Consider the following 9,606-nt stretch of genomic DNA (forward strand, 5'->3'; position numbering starts at 1 on the left):
GACGAACTGGCTCACAGTTCAGTGGCACTCTCCCGTGCTTGGTGGCAGGCAGGGCTGTGCCACACTCTAATGCAGGGCGGTGCCAGGGATCGGACTCGAGCTCTCACGCTGCCAGGCAGTGCCTCTCCCTGTGTCCATGCAGACCGAGAGCAGCCCCCCAGCCTACTTCCTTTGGACACCCACCCGGTCCTGCTGCCCGAGTCACCTGCAGAGAAGGGCCGGACACGCAGCCCAGGAGCCATCCCCTGCGCTGAGGAGGGAGGAGAGAGGAACCGGCCGTGGACCAGGGGAGAGAGCCTGGCCCGACTCCCAGGCCAGGGCAGAAGACAGAAACGGGATTAAGCCAGAAAGCGACTCCACTGCCTTTTCGGTTTCACAAACGGGAGCCCCTGGCTGACCTCTCAGGCCAGCTGGGAAATCAGACCAAAGGGTGGGGTATGCAAATGTCCCCGACTTCCCCTCTCCCTCTGGTCTCGCTGCCGAGTCTCCCTGAGACCTCGAGGGTCCCTCCAGGGCTGCCCCATTCCACCAGAGACCCCCGGTGGCATAGGCCGGGGCATGAGTGCAGCCAGCCCTTCATGTCCAGGGCAGGACAGTGCCCACTGCACAGCCCCAAGAGCTCACCCCACTCGGCTGCTCCTTCTTGTTTCTTCGCCCAGATTGTTCCCCTGCCCTGTCCTTTCTTGTTGCTGCTTGCCCCCGGGGGCTTGAACTTGGCTCCCGTGTCTCTCCGCCTCCCTCTCTTCCCAGCAGAAAAAGGGCAAATGGCCCCGGATGTCTGCTCACCCTTGGGGTTGGAATTTTTTTTTTCCTAGCCGCTAATGCATCTCCATGAACCAACCCTCACATCCAATGCTCCCATGAGGAACGTTGGATCCCTCTGGGTGGGGTTTCACGACCTTATCACCTCTGGGCGGGCTCTCACAATCTTCGCTGCCTCTGCGTGGGATTTCACGGCCTTCTCTAGCCACACAGGACTTGGCTGAAATAAGCCTGGGAGCCACGGACCTGGGACAGGGGTTCTGAGATGTGGGGGGCCGTGGTTAGGGCAGAGTCCTGGGCTCGTTCCAGGCTGACTCTCTCCGAATCCCGCGCTGGTTCCAATAACAAAGCCGATAGTCCATCCTGGTGTCTGTTCGAGTGGAAGCTTAATTGGGCAGGAGAAAAGCTCTGATCTCACTCCTGATGCTATGAGTCGCTGACCCTAAGACTCCCCGCATGCTCTGCCCTTTGCTCTGTGCAGTCTGACGGCTGAATAAAATGCAAAAAGGGGCTCAGGCCCTCCAGGACCCCAGCAGAACTCCAGGAATATTACTAGTGATTAACCGGAATAAGGCGCTTTTATTTTTTTTTTTGGTGATAATTATGCACGGGTTCTGATATATTTCCCAGACAGAAGAAATCAATATAACCAATTAAAGGGTAGAGAGGAAACAATGACAAGGATAATGCAAATTCATCTCTCTGTTCGGAATGGAAGACATTTTTCCATTTGAATATGGAACACCTATTGGTATAGTACAAACCAGATAATGACACTTAATTAGCAAGCACCAGCTCAGCGGGATGAGAAGGCGCCCCAGCTTCCTCTCCGCCTCTCTCTACTTCCATTTTCTCCCTCACTGCCTGCCGGGGACAGAGAACAGAAACTGCGAGAAGGCAAAGGTTTGTCTCTATCCTGCGGCCTCTCTCCGAGGCAGGATCTGACCCTCAGTGCCTGGATTCGATCCTGCCCAGTTTCTGAGCTGACCGGACGGTGCTGTATGTACACATGCATGTCTGCCTTGCCTTCAGCATGTCTCCCACTAACCCTGAAGCTGCAACATTCCCTCCAGTCTGTGATGGGAGTAAGTGGGCAGAGGACACAGTGCCCGCTCCTGCAGACAGAGAGCAAACAGAGAGGTCTGGCCATCACCTTCTAGAAAACCAGCGTCTAACAATGCCCACCTGGTGAGGTCGCCTTTCCTTCATCCCAACCACACACCTTTCCCGGCATTCAGGCCCCCCACCACTTCCTGCCTCCACCAGTCTCCACTTTTGATGTTGGTGCTGCAGACCGCCCCCCCGCCCCATCCCATCCCATCTCACTGTCTGTGATTCGTATCAAAAATCCAACTGTGAAACCCCTTGTGCCCACCTCTTCACCCGCTGCCACCTTCTGTCTGATTCTGCTTTGGGGTTCTATTCTGTCTGGGGGTTACCCTGGCTCAGGGATCACACCCGGTGGTGCTTCAATGACCAGGTGCGGTGCCGGGGATTGAACTGGGGTCGGCTGCCCGTGAGGAAACGCCTTGGCTGCTGTGCTCTGGCTCCCTCCCCATCGGCCTTCCTGTGATGTAGGCAGGGTGCCCTGGGTGATCAGAACTACAGCGTTCCTGACAGTTATGGGTGTGGGGTGGAGTTGTTGACACTTCCGGCTTCCACTCTTGGGTTTCCTCACACTCCAGTCACTGCGGGACCTGCAGGCTCAGAGACTCATCTCTGGCACTGCTCGGGGCTGGCTCCTGCCTCAGAGCCCAGGAATCCTCCCTGGTGGGGCTCGGGGGATCATAGGTGGTACTGGGAATTCAACCCAAGTCAGCTGCATGTAAGGCCCGTGCCTTAACCCTGTGCTATCTCTCCTCCTGCTCCTCCTCCTCCTCCTGCTGCTCCTCTTCCTCCTGCTCCTCTTCCTCCTGCTCCTCTTCCTCCTCCTTCTGCTCCTCTTCCTCCTCCTCCTCTCCTCTTCCTCTTCTTCTTCTTCTTCTTCTTCTTCTTCTTCTTCTTCTTCTTCTTCTTCTTCTTCTTCTTCTTCTTCTTCTTCTTCTTCTTCTTCTTGTCTTCTTCTTCTTTTTCTTCTTCTCCTTCTCCTCCTCCTCCCCTCCTCCTCCTCCTCTTCTTCCTCCTCCTTCTCCTCCTCCTTTTCCTCCTCCTCCTCCTTAGCAATAAATGGGAATGTCACCCACACACACAGGGAACTGGGGGCAGCTCAGCAGCCAAATACATGAGTGAGATTTTGCAAGCATCAGGCCGTTTCTCCTTCTTCTTTGGTGGTGGTGGTGGGGGGGCAGTCACCACACTCAGCGATGCTCTGGGGATACTCCTGGCTCTGCACTGAGGAATTTCTCCTGGTGGTGCTCAGAAGACCATATGGAATGTTGGGGATTGAACCTGGGTCAGCCGCGTACAAGGCAAGTCCTTCCCCACTGTCCTATCTCTCCAGGCTGGTCCCTCTTTGTTTTTAAGCGGAAGTCCCCCCACCCTCTCTTGGAAGCAGAGGACCTTCTTGCCCACTGTGGAGTGAAGAGAAAAACCTTCCATTTCCCAGGTCAGCCTTCCTGATTCAGCGGGGCTCTGCAGCCCGTCACTGGTTTCTGTCTAGCATAGCTGGGTGCCCAGGGTTAGGAGGGACATTGAGGATGCTTAGGAGAGAGAAACAGAGGCGCGCAGAGTATTATTAGCACTTCCGCAATCAATCACAGATGGCCTTCAAAAATTAACCCAAAAGCAGAATGCTCATTTTCAGAAAGTGCCTGCCTTCTTGAAAGAACCTGGAAAGGCCCCAGAAACATCTCTCACGCCTGTGGCCCAACAGACAGGATTTCTGCGGGAGATGCTTTTATACAGAATCCTTGTACTTTCTGGCTTTTGCACTTCTCGGGCCTTTTGTGTGTGGGGACGGGGGAGGGAGGCCCAGCAGAGAGGAATCCCACAGAATGATTCCACCAGCTACGCATGTGGGGGCCGCCCGCCGCCGCCCACGCCCACGGCCCCGTCAGAGCTGGGTTTCTGTACACGCAGGCATGGTGGAGAGGCCTCGGCCCCCGGGCCAGGTGGCACCTAGTCATGCCCTCTTCCTCCAGAGCCCGAACCTTTATGGTGCGATTAGGGAATTGTGCGAATGGCCCTGGCTGACGCTCCGGAAGGGAGCCCCAGACTTCGGCACATGCTTGGGGTGATGATGGACTTTTCCGTTTTCGCTCAGGTCGGCTTTGTGCTCTCCGAGCACTCCGCCTGCCAGAGTCTCTCCAGCCCCGGCTCACCCTCCTGTTCTTGCGTGTCTGGGGTATAGTTGTGGGGAACCACCCAGTAGAGGTGTGGTGCTTGGGGGACTGTGCGGGACCATGCCCAGGGTACTTGGGGGACCATGCACTGCTGGAGATCCAACCCAGGGCCTCACACATGCAAGTCATGTGCTCACGAGCCAAATCCCCATGAAATGATTCAACGTTCAGGGGCCTCCGAGACAATCCCCGTGATTAATCTCAGCACACTCTTCTGTGGACTAAGATTCCGTCACGACAGGGCTTAGACGGCGGAGGGAACCGTCTGTTTGTCGGGCAGGCCCATCTCGTGCCTTTCTGCTCGTGGCGCAGCTGCTGGGCCAAGTCCTGGCTGTCTGGCCAGAGCCCCAAGATTTGTTTCTGCTCCGCACTTCTCACACAGGGTTAAAAATCATCACCGATGTGCAGGGAAATAAATATTTCAAACCCACTTGCGTTCTGGCCTGCCAGATGGCTGCCTTTCACGCGTTTGACTGTGTCAGACGCCCCCGAAACTCAGTAGCTTGGCTTCTCGGGTGCGGCCTGCGATCCTGCGAGAGAGGCTGGGCGGCCACGGAGGAAGGATCTTTCTAAACGGAAACAAAACCACAGACAACATCCCGAGAGAACGGCTTCCGCTTGCTCGGATTCAGGAATACCCTTCACAGCAAAAATCCCAGCTAGCCAACAGTCATCAGCCAAAGTCCTCACGTTGGGGCTGGAGTGATGGCACAGTGGGCTGCCTTGCACGTGGCAGCCCTGGGTGAGATTCTCCTCGCGCCATATGGTCCCCGATACATACCAGGAGCGAGTGATCCCTGAGTGCCACTGGGGTTCAAACCCAGGGCACCTGCCATCTACACAGCCCTTTGAACTATCTCCCCAGTCCTCTTTTCACTTCTAATGTTTCTTCCGTGTGTCTGTGTGTCTGTCTTGGCCTCTCTTGCTTTCTCACACACTCAGCCTCCGCCCTCTTCTCAGACCCCGTCTGGGCCAGGCCCCCCAGCCCCCCGATGGGCCCAGCTGGGTGGGTGCACACGGCTGAGAGAGGGCAGCCCTGGAGAGCTCTCTGAGACCCAGCGCAGTCCATAAATCCTTCCAGATGCCAAGCTGGCTGTTCAGGTTGCCACAGGCTGGTCATTGCTTCTCACGGTCCATTTGTTTTCATGGATGCTGTGGGGCCATAGTCTGTGCTGCTCAGGGACTACTCCTACAGTGCTCAGGTACCAGGTGAGGAGAACCATGGAACCCAGGCCCCCTTGTCGGCCCCTGGATCTTGCTTTCAGCCTCGCTTCTCACCTTTCTGCAGGCTCGGGGGACTGCAGCCAGGCAGAGCTGGTGTGTGGAGAGGCGGTTTCCCAGCTCTCAGAATCTGTTTTCTCTCAGGCACTCACCATGCCACCTGTCTTGTGTTCAAAACTTGGAGGAAGGGGCACACCTGACAGTGCTCCGGGATTATTTCTGACTCAGTGCTCCCAGATAACCCGGGAGGGGCTCAGGGGACCCTGGCTATCACCCTGGGAGGGGGGTAGAATGCCAACAAAGGAATTGGCAGGTAAGAGGGGAGACACAAATGTTTAGCTCATCACAGCGGGCTTGCTTTCTTCTGGGACAAGCCTGTATTTCAGAATTTGTGCTGGAAAGGTCACCAGAACAGAAGGCAACAGAAGTCTCCAGTTGAATATGCTTGTGATTGCCGATACTCGTGTTGTTATTAGCACACAAAATAATAAATACGCATGAAGGGAAAAGGAGAAGCCAAAATCTGACAGAGCCAGACTCAGAAACCAGTTTAGATCTCAGAGTACAAAGAAAACCACTGCTTACGTTTCAGTGGTGGCTCATCCCAGCTCTCTGGGAGGGACCACCCACGCCCAGGAACGGATTTGGACACACACGGTGTCCACTGTTCTGGAATTTTTTCTTCATTTAACGATGAAGCTCAAACACTCTCCCAAGGTGGAACCAAAGCTTTTTCACCTGTGCGCACATGCACGCTCGCGCACACACACGCGTGCACATACTCAGCTCACTCACACACACACACACACATGCACACACTCAGCTCACGTACGCATGCACGCACACACACATGCAGCTCACGCATGCACACACACGCACATGCATGCACACACACTCAGCTCATGCACGCATACACATGCACACACACATACACACACTCAGCTCACGCATGCATACGCACGCACGCACACACATGCATGCACACACATGCACGCATGCCAGGCACGGGTGCACGTCCACGCGCTCACGCACGCAGACAAGCACACAGGCAGATTTTCTTGCAGAGTAAAGGTCCCCATGGTTTGGAAAAGTTTGGCCCCATGGTGCATTGTGCTAACCTCTAAGAGAGGGGAGGCGATGTCCCGGCTGACTCTGGGGGTGCCCTGCCACGGCACTGGTTCCCTAGGGGTCTCTGTGCAGCTTTGAAGGGGAAGGTCCTAGCAAAGGAAGGTCCTAGCAAGAGGCAGCGTGAGAGGGACCGGCGCGGTAGTTCAGAGGGCAGGGCCTTGCACAGGGCTGGCCCAGGCTCCCTCCCCGCCACCCGTACGGTCCCCCAAGCACCGCCAGGAGTGATTCCTGAGCAGAGTCATCAGCACAACCCTGAGCATCACGGGGTTCCCTCCACCCCCACCGAAAGAGGCGGCGTGAGCGGCTGGGCCGGCTGTGCAGGAGTTAAGCAGCGCTGAGGTCCTGCTTACCCTCAGCTTGGAGAAGGCCCGAGGCTTCAGCACAAAACCTCATTAGCGGGAGAAAGGCGCGCCTGGATGCAAATGAGGGTTCGAGCAGCTCCTAGGCCGCTGCCAACCAGCCTCTCCCTGCGCCATCCCGGCCTTCTCTGCCAACAGCCTGGCAAGGGCGCTGCTGGCCAGAAGCCGGCTGTTCTGAGCAGCTCTGCTGGGGGTCCCAGCGAGCCCCCGCAGCATGCTAGCTACCCCAGCTGCTTGGAACAGCCCACGCGGCCTGGTGGTCATGCCTGTGTCCTTGGTCCAGCACAGAGGGGCAGCCTGGGGCGGGGAGGGGGCCGGTACTGGGGGTGGCCCACGGAAGCGGAGCCCACACTTGCCTCTAGGCAGGGCGGGTCTAGCGGGCCTGTGGCGGGTGTTGGTATTGGGGGGCACTGGTGCTAGCGTGGGGAGGGCGCGGCAGCCGCGTGGGGGGTGAGCAGGGCCCAGGCGCTTAGCCAGCTCCCCACTGATGCCGTGTTGGGCCCCCAAGGGGCCAGCGGCTGCATCCTGCGCCCACTCCCGGGTCTCCAGTGCCAGCCCAGGAGGGAGTCTCCCAGGACGCTGACCCGCCGTGGGGGAACACCAAGCCCGGAACTTCCAGCCGTGCAGCCCAACATTAGCAGGGAGCACCCCCTCTCCCTAGGAGCATCTTCTCATTAGCAGGGAGCACCACCCGTCCTGCTGTGTGTTCAGCTGGTGGTGACGGGTGGGTGGCGGGTGCCCCATGCAGTACTCGTGAGACCAAGGCTGGCGGCTCACCACCAGGGCCTGCGGATGCAGTATGCCTGGGGCACTGTGCCAGTATCAGCCTGGCAGTGTCGAGGGGGCCTTTGGGGCCACACCTGGCAGTGCTCGGGGAGCCACGAGGTGCCAGGGATGGAGCTTCTGCTGTTCTCTCTCCTGGGCCCTGTTTGTCAATCTTCGAGAACCCCCCCCCCATTTGGGGGCAGAGGCCTCAGCATTCACATTCAGGAGGCACCCCCAGAGCAACTGAGCAGGGCCCTTCTGAAGTCAGGGGTGCCCAGAGGATGCCCCTGGGGGAGTGCTCCCTGCTAGTGAGGGGGGTGCTCCCTGCTAATGAGAAGATGCTCCTAGGGAGAGGGGGTGCTCCCTGCTAGGGAGAGTGGGTGCTCCCTGCTACTGAGAAGATGCTCCTAGGGAGAGAGGGTGCTCCCTGCTAGGGAGAGTGGGTGCTCCCTGCTAATGAGAAGATGCTCCTAGGGAGAGGGGGTGCTCCCTGCTAGGGAGAGTGGGTGCTCCCTGCTAATGAGAAGATGCTCCTAGGGAGAGGGGGTGTTCCCTGCTAATGAGAAGATGCTCCTAGGGAGAAGGGGTACTCCCTGCTAGTGAGGGGGGTGCTCCCTGCTACTGAGAAGATGCTCCTAGGGAGAGGGGGTTGCTCCCTGCTAGAGAGGGTGGGCGGGACTTCCTGGCTGATGCCCATGGTCCCTGACATCAGGGATGGCTCGAGGACCCTGAGTCCCTAAAGTTGCTGCCTCTGGTTAGTGCTCCCAGGGGACCCCTCTTCTCCTGGGGACCCCCCTTTCTTGCATGTTAGTCCAGGCTCATTCCCTGTTTCTCTGCAGGGACCTTAGGAACCAGGTTCTCTAAGACTGGGAGGGTTTATAGATCTGGGGCCTTTGAGCCTGAGCTCCGGGTGTCCTTTGGGCTAATAGTGTCCAGGAAGCATCCAGAAGAATGCACGAGAGACTAGGTCTTGGGGAGAAAGGCCTGAGACTGGGGTCTGGAAGCAAGCATTAAACTCTGCGGGTGCTGGATCCCAGGGCCCATGCCTGGTGCCCCGTGGCCCCCAGCACAAGCAGCTAAGCCCCAGTGGCCCCTAGGAGCAGGACTAGAACATGTGGGATCCTGGGCAGCGAGCCACAGAAAAGGGAAAATTAACTAAGGTAAGGCCGATATCTCCATCTCAGAAGGTGGGTGTGAAGATCGAGTTATTATCAGGAAGTGCAAATAAATGTCAGCTGGTGGGGGGTTGGTGGTGTTGATAGTCATAATAGGAAGAAGAAAGAGAGAGCTGCAGGGCGGTGAGCTAGTGATGGTAGTAATAGCAAAAGTACTAGCAGAAGGGGGGTAGTAACAATATTAGGAGTACCAGGAATAGCTGTGGCAGCAGTAATAGCACAGATACTAGGAGTAGTTGTGATAATGTGGTTGTGAGGGAGGTGGCTAGGTAATAGTCACAATAGCAGTAGTGGGGGGCTGGTAGTGGCCGTGGTATTATCAGCAGGAATGGTGGGAGGGATGACGGTAGTAATAGCATCAGTAGTAGTACTGGTAATGGTAGTAATAGCAGAAGTACTGGCGGTGGGGGTGGTAGTAGTAATAGTAGTGGTCATTGTGTTGGTGGCAGTTAGAGTAGCAGGAAATGGTGGTGGGCGTAGTTTTAGCAGCTGTAGTTCGGTTAGGTGGTAGTAATAGTAGTAGTACTATAGCAGGGGTGGCAGTAACAGCAGTGGTACTATAGTAGGGGTGGCAGTAACAGCAGTGCTACTACAGTAGGGGTGGCAGTAACAGCAGTGGTATTATAGTAGGGGTGGCAGTAACAGCAGTGGTACTATAGTAGGGGTGGCAGTAACAGCAGTGGTATTATAGTAGGGGTGGCAGTAACAGCAGTGGTACTATAGTAGGGGTGGCAGTAACAGCAGTGGTACTACAGTAGGGGTGGCAGTAACAGCAGTGGTATTATAGTAGGGGTGGCAGTAACAGCAGTGGTACTACAGTAGGGGTGGCAGTAACAGCAGTGGTACTATAGTAGGGGTGGCAGTAACAGCAGTGGTACTACAGTAGGGGTGGCAGTAACAGCAGTGGTATTATAG

Source organism: Sorex araneus, chromosome 3, assembly GCF_027595985.1.
Source record: "Sorex araneus isolate mSorAra2 chromosome 3, mSorAra2.pri, whole genome shotgun sequence".
Taxonomy (NCBI): Eukaryota; Metazoa; Chordata; class Mammalia; order Eulipotyphla; family Soricidae; genus Sorex; species Sorex araneus.